Source organism: Eptatretus burgeri, chromosome 14 (assembly GCF_056783735.1).
Source record: "Eptatretus burgeri isolate ZD-2024b chromosome 14, Ebu_testis_v1, whole genome shotgun sequence".
Lineage (NCBI taxonomy): Eukaryota > Metazoa > Chordata > Myxini > Myxiniformes > Myxinidae > Eptatretus > Eptatretus burgeri.
In genome coordinates, this window is record NC_140974.1 from 2617249 (window position 1) to 2629528 (window position 12280).

Consider the following 12280-nt stretch of genomic DNA (forward strand, 5'->3'; position numbering starts at 1 on the left):
ATTGAAAGACGTTCCATGTGTTGGACCAGTTTGTGATTTTATCCAGATAAGCAGTGAGCGAAGCTGCTGCTTGCCGGTCTGAGGGATGACTGATGGTACGGCAGAGGGTGGCGTCATCAGCAAAGAGATATAGAGGATTTTCCAGAGAGTCGGAGAGATCATTGATGAAAACCAGAAAAAGAACAGGGCCCAGAACGCTACCTTGAGGAACTCCAGCCTGGACAGGAAGGGGGGGGGGGATGAAAGAACTCCATTTAGGGCCACACGTTGACTGCGACAGGAGAGGAAGTATGCGAGCCACGAGTCAAGATGGCCTTTGATACCATAGGAAGAGAGTTTGGTGAGCCGGGCAGGGTGCCAGACTGTGTCAAAAGCATGTGATATGTCCAGGGATACGGCTCGGATTTCCTGTCTGGCATTGAGGAGCTCCATCCATTGTTGGGGGAGCAGAAGCAGCATATCCAGGGTAGAGTGACCTGGTCTGAAACCAAATTGATTATCAGAAATCAAGCCATTGGAGAAGAGGAAGGATTTGATGTCTGAAGCGATGATGGATTCCATAACCTTGCTGATGATTGGGAGAAGGCTGATTGGTCTGGAGTTGCAGGGATCTGTTTTTGCACCTTTTTTGTGCAGGGCAGTAATGTTTGCTGATTTCCAAGCCGATGGCAGATGGCCTTGAGCAAATTAGAGGGTGACTAGAACAGAGAGAGGGTGAGCAAGAAAAGAAGAGCAGGCTTTGAGGACAAGTGGGCTGGTGCCGTCTGGACCGTTTGCAGAATCTGAGTCGAGGTTTGACAGCAAGCTCTCCACCTTGTCAGGAGAAAAGGACACAGAGTCCAGGGACAGTTGGGTGCAACTGGGTAAGGTGGGTAGAGAAAGTGATGGGTTCTGGACACAAGATTTAGCTGCAAACACCGAGTTTAGGCATTCAGCCTTTTCACTTGCGGTATCAGCAGTGTTGCCATTTGAGGTAAGGGAGGAGATGGAGGGGGAACATACACCAGAAACAGATTTGATTAGACGCCACCAGGATTTTGAGGAGGGAGAGAGGTTTGAGAGTTCAGACTTCAGATGAGAAGGAACTCTCTCCTGAGTTCCTCTGAGCTCTCCTGAGGGTAGATACACACTTGTTCCGAGCTTTATGGAAGGAACTGAGATTGCCCTCAGTTGGGTTTGCTTTCCATGAGGCAAAGGCAAGTTGTTTCAGGACAACTGCCTCACCACAAGCTTCAGTGAACCAAGGGCGGGAGAAAGGGTAGGACAACTGAAGACGAGAGGGGATAAATCTGTGCATGAGGGAGAGCAAGTTTCTTTGAAAGAACTCCCAGGATGAGTTTATGTTGGAGAAAGTAGTGATAGGAGACCAGTCTATAAGTTTTAGGGCTGCTTGGAGACCCTGCCTGTCGGCTTGAGTGAAATGCCAGACTCGACGGCGGTGAGGTGGTTCTCTGATAATAGCCAGAGAGATGTCCACTTTGACAAGGACGTGGTCAGAAGAACCGATTGCAGCGTTGGAAGAGCAGCAGATATTGTCAGGGAAATTTGTCAAAATCAGATCCAGAAGAGATGGAGTACCATTGGTTGAGATCCGGGTTGGGAAATTGACCGATTGAGTCAGTCCCATTGAGTCGCAGAAAGCTTTTGCTGAGGTGCCATGACAGGTGAGAGAGGTACTCACACCTTGCCAACTGGCATAATGACAATTTAAGTTGCCACATATGAGGAAGAGAGAGTTTGGATGAGAAGATAGAAGTTGATCCATGTTTTCAGATAGTGAGGTATAGATAGAGTCATCACTGTTAGGTGAACGGTACAGTACACATATAAACATGCGGTGGGAGTTGAGGGGAATCCATAGCCAGAGGTATTCCTGGGGGTGTGGGGGAGTGAGGGCAGTGCATGGAGAGTGAGGAATAGAGTCTTTGATGAAGAGAGTATCTCCTCCACCAGGGCGAGGGTCAGGTCTGTCAAACCAGAGGAGGGAGTAACCAGAGAGAGATACTTGGGAGTCAGACACGTCTTTGGAGAGGAAAGTTTCTGTTAGGCAGATTATGTCTGGTTTGTCAGTGGTAACCTGTATGAAAAGATCTGAAAGGTTTGAGCGAAGGCCCCGGATATTTGAGGTCCATACTTTTAATGAAGAGGTAGGGGATAGCTTGCAGAATAGCTAGGGGAGGGGCCGATTGAGGAGGAGAAAAGGGTCTGTGGTGCTGGGGGAGAGGGGAGACAAGAGAGGGGGAAGAAGGCAGTTGAGGATTTGAGGAGGTGGAGTGAAGAGATGGAGATGAGAGGGCAGTGGAAGGAGGCAGCTTTGTGGATGGGAGGGGGGGCAACTTTGGGAAGGATGAGTGAGGGGGATGAGTGGTGGGAGAAAGGTGAGGGGGAGTTTTTGAGAGAGGTGAGAGGGAGGCTTGGAGGGAGAAGAGTGGGATGGTTGCTTTGAGAGTGAGGGGTGAGAGGAGTGAGTTGGCACTGAAGTTGGAAAAAAGAATGGTTGATGGAAAGCGAACATTCATAGCAAACTTGGGTTTTTAAAAGTTTTAGGTCAGTTATGCGATTAAACACGTTTCTTGATTGATGCAATAAAGGCGAATTCAGAGAATGGAGAGAAGAAACGCTGCAACAGTTGGATTTTTTAGGCAAGGTATGAAGGAAAGGTCGAATTGAGAGCAGTCTGTTTAAATAGCAGAAGAGCAGTGCATTCTGGTACAGTAACGAGTACCACACGTGTGAAAGAGGAAGAGGAAGCATTTTCAGAGATCGTTTTTGTTATTATTATTAATGTTTGAGAGAGTTTTCAACAAATTAGGTCATAGAAGTGTTGTAGAAAAAAATCGAGGAAGAAGAACAGGAGGAAGAAGAATATTAGATGACGAAGAAGAAGAAGAAGAAGAATCGGAGAAAGGTTGCGGTTTAAAAAAAAAAATTAAAGATAAGAAACAGAGTGATTCGTTGGGATGGGGGACGTTAAGAAAGTGGGAAAGATAGAAATTGAAGATAATGGGGAGAAAAAACCAATAAACACGATCGTACACCAAGGGGAACAAAGGGTAGGCCTCAAGTCTCAAAGATAGGCCTAAAGCACCCAGTAAAACAAGTTCGACGAAATCTCACAAAAAGCACGGTTTTTGAAACAAAACCGAACTAGGAACACACAGTAACATGTCGGTGAGAAAATAAACAGTTAAAACGGGACAGATAACGACCAGAAACTTCACTTTGAGATCGTCAGCAGGGAGCCCCCAAGGAGACCTGCCAATGCTCCAAACCCAGAACCGGATGGGGCAACCGGATGTTTATGTAAATTAAATAAGTCAATGTCATGTTTAGGAATTTAAAGGCGCTCTTGCTCATCGTGGCCGAGGTGGTTCTCGGTGAGATGCCATGACTATGAGACACTTGGAAAACACCGTCTCCTCCTCCATCTGGGGGGTTTCTCTCCACAGAGGCTTTGGACATTGTGACGCTTCCAGGAAATTCCTTGAGTATGGTACATCTCTGACAGAAATTCGAAATGAGAAGAGTTCATTGTGTTGAGGTTCCAGAAGAAAATGTATGAACAACTACTTATTGGCCTTTGTGAGCAATGACTGGGGAAGAGACTTTGTTTGTCAAGGGCGTATTCCACGTCACAGATGGCATCCTGATTCAGAGAGTGACCAAAGCGCTGGAAATTTCAACTTTTATTGTTTTCTAGAGGGTCGAAGGCTTGTTTTGGAGCAGTTGCAATACAAGTCACACGCACATACATGCAGACAAATATATCAGACAATGCCAGACTTGCCTTCGTACAAACACAGCCGCTGAGCTTTGGGGAAGTGACCTAACTTCCCAAAGAACTGGGTACTAGCAACACCATCTTTATGATGATGTCACTTCACTCTCCATACAGCCTGCCAATGAAGTAGGAATTTCCTTCTCCCCATGTATGTCAACATATGATGTTTGTCCATGCACTATCCTATAAATGCTGAGCATTAAGTGAGGAAGAAGTATGTACCAGTTTTCAAAGTGTTTTGTATGACTCAGCTGGGGTGGGGATCGAACCGCTGACCTCCAAAACTCAGAATGGATGCTCAAACCATCCTGCGACCGAGGTGAAGTTTGTTTGCTTGTGTGTTTGTTTGTTTGTTTATTTTGTATACATAGCCGAGACTCACGGAAGAGCGAGCACACTGAATGGATCAGGATGTAACAGACAATCACAGGACGCAGAACACGCATGCATGGAGAAGGAAACTGCAAGGAGGAAAAACTAGAAAATTAGGAGGGATTGCGTGGGGGTTAATGAGGGTAGAAAAGATCATGGTCATGATCATGGTGGAAAAGATCTGAGATGGCGGTGAACAGCTGTCTTGAAGACCTGCAGGGAAGTTGGATATTTATCCTCAAATCTGGCATAAGATTGCTAAAAGGTGTGAGTGCAGGTGTGCTCAGAGAGACTACATGCAGAGGATTAAAAAACAACAACTGTGCAAGCAAGAGATACTGTGAGCTTCAAATATGATCACCAATCCTGGTCTCGGTGAAGAAATGTGAGGTATATAAATAAATATTCAACAATTGTCAATGACGATGAAATGATAACAAAGGTCCGAAGGATCCCCATTCACACAGTTGGTGTACCTTGAAGATCCCATGGTGTTTGTTGAGACGAGTAGGCCATGTACCTGCACCTGAATAACTCCCTCATTCCTGTCCTGAGCACAGTTGGGAAGGCAATGACAAACCACCCATTGTATTCTCCACCAAGAGACTGCTTAGGCAGCACAGAACCTGTTCCAGTGAACAGCACCAAAGACAATGCCAAATGATCACAGGTTCTTTTTCTATCGTGTCGAGGCTCATGGAGGAGCCAGAACACAGAATGGATCAGGACATAACAATGGAAAGAGCAGTAGAGAGAGAGAGGGGGGGGGGCACAAAACAGACGTGGACTTTGGAGGGTTACCGGGGGTAGAAAAGATTATGGTTGTGGATGCACAGCAGAACAGCAATGATTTTAAAGGGTTTGGTTTCCTTTGCGTCAAGCTGAGCAAGGTGTGACATAGGGGTCGCCAGCCCAGGAGGCTGGCCGTACTCCATAAAGGTGCAGATGAAGGCCTTGCAGGTGGATAAGAGTTCAGATGCGCCAAGGAAAGACTTTACATGATGGAGGATGCCCAGTTGGCGACTGGCTTTGGAAGCCAACTTAGAAAGGTGGTTTGTCCAAGAAAGATCATGGCTGATAGAGAGGCCCAAATGTTTGAGTGACTGATCTTCTTCAAAAGGATTGTTAATTTAGTAGATCGGAGGGTTTGCCAGATTAGATAGTCTTTTCAGAGAGACGGAGTGAGAGTGTGACATTTGTCAGGATTGAAAGACATATTCAAAGTGTTTCACCGGCTCATGATTCTATTCAGGTCGGCAGAGAGGGAAGAGGCTGCTGCATGCGTATCTGAGGGATGACTTATGTTACAGGCATAGGATGGAGCCTTCATCGGCAAGGAGATAGAGAGGATTTTCCAGAGTCAGAAAGAACCTTCATAAAGATTGAGAGTAGGACTGGGCCCAAAACACTGCAATGTGGCTTGACGGGGAGAGGAGATGCGAGGGTCCCATAAAGAGCAACGTGTTGGCTATGAAAGTTGAGGAAGTCAGTAAGTCATGCATGGAGGTGGCCTTGGATGCCATAGGAAGAGTTTAGAGAGCAAGGCAGGTAGTCAGATTATATAGAATGCTCGAGATATGTCTTGAGAGATGATCTTGATCTGAGGCCTGAGATCGAGGGCCTCCATCCATTGTTGGGAGAGTGTGAGCAGCAAGTCTGAATCCAAACTGATGGTGTGGCATGAGGCTGTTGGAGAAAAGTAGGAATTTGATATCGACAGCGATGATGAATTCCATGAGCTTGCTGATGACTGTAAGTAAGCTGATAGGTCTTGCAGTTAAGTGGATCAGTTTTTGCACCATGTTTATGTAATGCGGTGATGTTGGCTGACTTTCACACAGATGGAAGATTGACTTTGGGGAAAGGATAGGATGAACAAAGCTGGAAGAGAATGTGCAAGAGCAGCATATGAGCATTGGCAGGGTCGGCTGTGGTGCCATTTGAAGAGAGGGAAGGGATGGAGGGGAGCATACTCCAGCGATAGACTTAACAAGGTGCCACTAGGTTTTGGAGGAAGGAGGCAAGTTTGAAAGTTTAGTCTTGAGGTTCGCCAGATGTTGCTTCCTGCCTCTCCTGAGAGTGGACACACTTTTTGCAGGCTTTGGGAAGTGAACTGAGGTTGCCTTCAGTTGAATTTGCCCTCTAAAAAGAGAAGTCAAGTTGTTTCAATGATTCAGTTTTCCATGGGCTGGAGGAAGAGCATGATAACTGGAGCCAAGATGGGATATATCTGTGCATAAGAGAGAGTAGGTTTCTGTGGACAAATTCCGAGGCCAGGTTAATTCCAATGGTGGCAGATGTAGTAGACCAGTCTTGAATTGAGATGGCAGCTTGCAGTCCTTGCCAGTCAGCCTGAGTGAACCGCCAAACTCGCCGACACTGAGGCAGCTCTCTGAAAATATCCAGAGAGATGTTAACTCTCAGATGCACATGATCAGACAAACCAATTGGAGCAAAGGAAGAACAGGAGACATTAGCAGGAAAGTTGGTCATTACCAAGTCCAACAGGGAGGATTTGCCATTGGCAGAAATGCAGGTCACAAAGTCTACAGATTGAGTCAAAAATAATTATGTTGAGGACCTTGACAAGAGTTTTTGTTGATGTTTTCACTGAACTAAGATAAAAACAGCTCCGGGATTTCCAAACTATTCTTGAGATTTTTACAACTTCCTATATTCTGATGGAAAACCTCAGATTTAATGTTGTTTGGAACATGAAAAGACATTCTATTTTTCATGTCCAGCTGATCCAGGCCTTTCAAAACGACCTTTGAGTTTTCCAAAAGATTGTACATTCACATGAACTTTGAGGTTTTTACACCGTCCGATCAAACAAGTAATTATTTTCTCATCATCACACTTTTCAACTTGTACTTGTTTGTGGTTGAACCTGTTGGCTATATATTCCAAATGGGATTTTTATTTAGCACATTAATTCATTGCTTCCTGAATGCACGTTCTCATATGAGGTACTCGCAGGAGTACCCGGTGGTACCCGGTATTGCCCGGTCTATGTTTTGTGGGGCCTAAAATACTTCACCACACGTACTAAGGAATGTGGTCAGGGATTATTTAATATTACCTTTCATATCGCTACAAAGGCTTAGGTACGATTAAAAAAACAATATAAAAAGAAATGTTTTTTTCAAAATTTTCAAAAATTTGTATTGCTTCAAACACTCCTCGGGGCTCAAACACAATTTTTTTTATAACCCCCCTTTTAAGCAATCTTTGCCCTTCAAAAGAACATTTTCCAAGTCTTACTTTGTTATAAAACATTATTTGGAAGTTTCTACTCAGGCATTCCCAGAAAAATGTCCAAACCACATGACATGAACCTTCACTGTCATGCCAAGTCGAATATACACATAACAACCCCATAATCATACTCCAGGTTTTATAATACCCTAAGTGGGTCTTGGGTAACAGGTAACAAAAGTTACATTCTGATGATAAAGAAAGGAATTTTATCATTCAAGTTTTTACTTGGAAACGTGTTATTCTTTTAAAGTTCCAAATACATTGTTCTTATACGAGCCTCGACAATGTATACAAAAAAAAAACATAACAATGCGGAGTTCCGTAAACAGCCGTTGGTTAAAGAGGTCAAAGTGTTTGATGTTTTTTTTTTAAATTAAAAACTGTGATTTGTGATTTAACACAAAAAGGAGACTTTCAGGAGGAAACCTCTTAACACACGAAATAAAGAATTTGTGATCTGGCTGCTCCACCTCATCACTGCTGGCTCCTCCGCCTCATTACCTTCCTTCAAACTTGAAACCTGTCACTCTTTTCCTGAACAGTTATAAACCACAAAACCACATTATAAATATACTCTATGACTAAATTCAAAATCTCAGAAGAATCCAGTGTGTAAACACAGACAAGGTGTTTTCACCAACATCCTATTTAAAATGCACCTGGGCGCACTGAGACGTACTGCGATATAAAACATCACACAAAGTTCATTGCGGATTTCAGGTAACGACAATTATCCGGACACTTGCACAGTCGTGGAAGTGTACCAAATGATACAAAGGAAAACATTTTCAGCAAAACAGAATGTTAACAATTAAATTTAATCATCTCCCTCCCATATAATAATTTAATTTAATCATTTCCCTCTCATATAATAATTAAATTTAATCCTTTCCTTCCCATACAATAATTTAATTTAATAATCTCCATCCCACATAATAATTTAATTTAATCCTCTCCATCCCATATAATAATTTAATTTAATAATCTACAATCCCACATAATAATTTAATTTAATAATCTCCATCCCACATAATAATTTAATTTAATCATTTCCCTCCCATATAATAATTTAATTTAGTCATCTCCATCCCATATAATAATTTAATTTAATCATTTCCCTCCCACATAATAATTTAATGTAATAATTTCCCTCCAATATTATAGTTTAATTTTATCATCTCCATCCCACATAATAATCTAATTTAATAATTTCCATCCCATATAATAATTTAATCATCTCCCTCCCATATAATAATATAATTTAATCATCTCCCTCCCATATAATAATTTAATTTAATAATCTCCCTCCCATATAATAATTTAATTTAATCATTTCCATCCCATATAATAATTTATTTTAATCATCTCCCTCCCATATAATAATTTAATTTAATCATCTCCATCCCATATAATAATTTAATTTAATCATTTCCCTCCCATATAATAATTTAATTTAGTCATCTCCCTCCCATATAATAATTTAAGATAATCATTTCCCTCTCATATAATAATTAAATTTAATCCTTTCCTTCCCATATAATAATTTAATTTAATAATCCCCATCCCACGTAATAATTTAATTTAATCCTCTCCCTCCCATATAATAATTTAATTTAATAATCTCCATCCCACATAATAATTTAATTTAATAATCTCCATCCCACATAATACTTTAATTTAATAATCTACATCCGACATAATAATTTAATTTAATAATCTCCATTCCACATAATAATTTAATTTAATCATTTCTCTCCCATATAATAATTTAATTTAATAATTTCCATCCCATATAATAATATAATTTAATCATTTCCCTCCCATATAATAATATAATTTAATCATTTCCTCACATATAATAATTTAATTTAATAATCTCCATCCCACATAATAATTTAATTTAATAATCGCCATCCCACATAATAATTTAATTTAATAATCTGCATCCCACATAATAATTTAATGTAATCATTTCCATCCCATATAATAATTTAATTTAATAATTTCTCTCCCATATAATAATTTAATATAATCATTTCCATCCCATATAATAATATACTTTAATCATTTCCCTCCCATATAAAAATATAACTTAATAATTTCCTCCCATATAATAATTTTATAATCTCCATCCCACATAATAATTTAATTTAATCATTTCCCTCCCATACAATCATATAATTTAATCATTTCCCTCCCATATAATAATATAATTTAATAATTTCCTCCCATATAATAATTTAATTTAATAATCTCCATCCCACATAATAATTTAATTTAATAATCTCCATCCCACATAATTTAATTTAATCATTTCCCTCCCATGTAATAATTTAATTTAATCATTTCCATCCCATATAATAATTTAATTTAATCATTTCCCTCCCATATAATAATTTAATAATTTCCCTCCCACATAATAATTTAATTTAATAATCTCCATCCCACATAATAATTTAATTTAATCATTTCCCTCCCATATAATAATTTAATTTAATCATTTCCCTCCCATATAATAATTTAATTTAATCATTTCCATCCCATATAATAATTTAATTTAATAATCTCCATCCCACATAATAATTTAATTTAATCATTTCCCTCCCACATAATAATTTAATTTAATCATTTCCATCCCATATAATAATTTAGTTTAATCATCTCCATCGCATATAATAATTTAATTCAATCATTTCCCTCCCATATAATAATTTAATTTAATAATTTCCCTCCCACATTATAATTTAATTTAACCTGCCTTTGGGTGGAACACGAGACAACGAAATGGAATCGTACTGCTCACCCTCGTGTGTTTGGAATAACAAAGCACGAGTCAAGGCGGCCTTGGTTGATTTGTATTTATAAAACAAAATCTGAATCGTATCTTCATAAACTCTCCAGAGACATGGTTCAAATACACGAGGCTGATCAGTAAATATATGGTATAACATTTTGGTTGCTCTTGGCTCCTCTGCCACGTTGACTGTATGAAAGCAAGATTGAACCTTCATCCACTCTGCCTAAGAGACATGGTGCCAGGGCTGGATTAAAATACCTTTGACCCAAGGACTTCAGAGCAGAATGATATACCAACTACCGAAAGTACATGCACACACTCACACACCATCTTCCCATAAATCTGTTCCTCACAACAATTTGAAGCATTCTTTAAACAGTAACGGCTATTCTTAAATAAATTAGAGTAACATTTAAAGGATGATATAACTCGCTATCATATGTAGCCTGGGGCTGGCTGCTGGTTGTATTATTTCCTGGGGGCACAGCTGTGCCACTGATACAGTGCCCCTGTTACCAGTCCTGTATACTGACTGGTACTCATTTCACCAACCTCAGAAGGATGACAGGCCAAATCAACCCCACCTGGTGTCAATTCAACGGCGACAGGAGCTTGAACTCAAGACCATAAGATCTTGAACTATAAGATAAGGCACCTTCACCATTCAGCCAACCGTTTTGAAAGTTAGCATGATATAATTGATACCTCTCCTACAAAACCCTGGACAGAACTTAATTATAATTACAAACCACAAAATAGTTCTTTAACTAAAGTAAGAGTCTTGGTAGTTTGTAAGTGAGTGATCTGTCGACTGTCTGGAGGTTGTGTTCTTCATTGAGGTTTCGACCCAATCCGTCCAGGACCTCTCTAAATGATGGGTCCACAACCTCCGTCATGGGTCCACATCAGTAAATTGCCGTCAATTCACGACCTCACCTGTAACCAACTAACCATACAGTCCGTCAACCTGGCAAAGCAATCACCTACACACGTTTGCTTCCTTCCGAGAGGGTGTCATGTATTCGGATAAACTGGAGCAGAGTAGAGCAGAGTCCGACGAGCAATCTTGTTCCAAGCATGCAACACGTTCTTGTGATGCATACCGTTATTTGGGCGGTGTATAGGCAAATGACAGCTCCGTATAGTCAAAAATAATAACCCGGGTTACGTGAATGAAGCAAAAACACACCTACTGTTCACAATTCAAAACACTTCACTGTACAGGAAAACGTGCGGACAATAATGTACTCGATAAACAGGGACGAAGACTGAAGTGGGAACAAAAGTTTGGATACAAACTTTTGATACAATGATAATTATCTGATACAATGGAGTTTGGAATACCATGTTGCGCGGACATGGTACGGAGAGCTTCCATTGTTACAGCAGAGGATGAGGATGGCACCACGAGAGCTTCAATCCATTTGGAATGGGCATCAACTACGATGAGGAAAAGCTTCCCTTGAAATGGACCAGCACGGTCGATGTGTAGTCTGGACCATGGTTTTGATGGCCACGATCACATGGCCAATGGAGACTGTGGTGGTGTCTTGGCATGGGCTTGACAAGTGTAACAATGGCGTGCACCGGACTCAATGTCACCGTCCAAACCAGGCCACCAGACATGGGCTCGGGAAATAGACTTCATGGTGACGATGCCTGGGAGTTCACTGATAATTTTCCCGCAGAGTTTAGGCGGAATTATCACTCGGCTACCCCCAAAGCAGGCAGTCTGCATCAATGGAGAGTCCATCCTTCGGGATGAGGTATGGTTTGGCCCCTTATGGTAGTGATGCCCTTATGGTAGTCGTGTACACGACCTGATGATGTGGGAAGAATGGCTCTGGTTTCTCTCAGGAGACTAACAAGGGTTTGTGATCAGTCTCAATGGTAATATTGTTGTGGGCCGGGGGGGGGGGGGTCGGTGGCGACAAACGACTACCAGGTGGAGCAGTGGAGTCGTCTCCCACCGAACACCCGGAATTTAGGTCGTGACTCACGGATAAGTCCAAAGGTCACGGGTCCCTTAGCGGACCATGGTCGCCAATACTTCGACGGCGTGGGGTAGG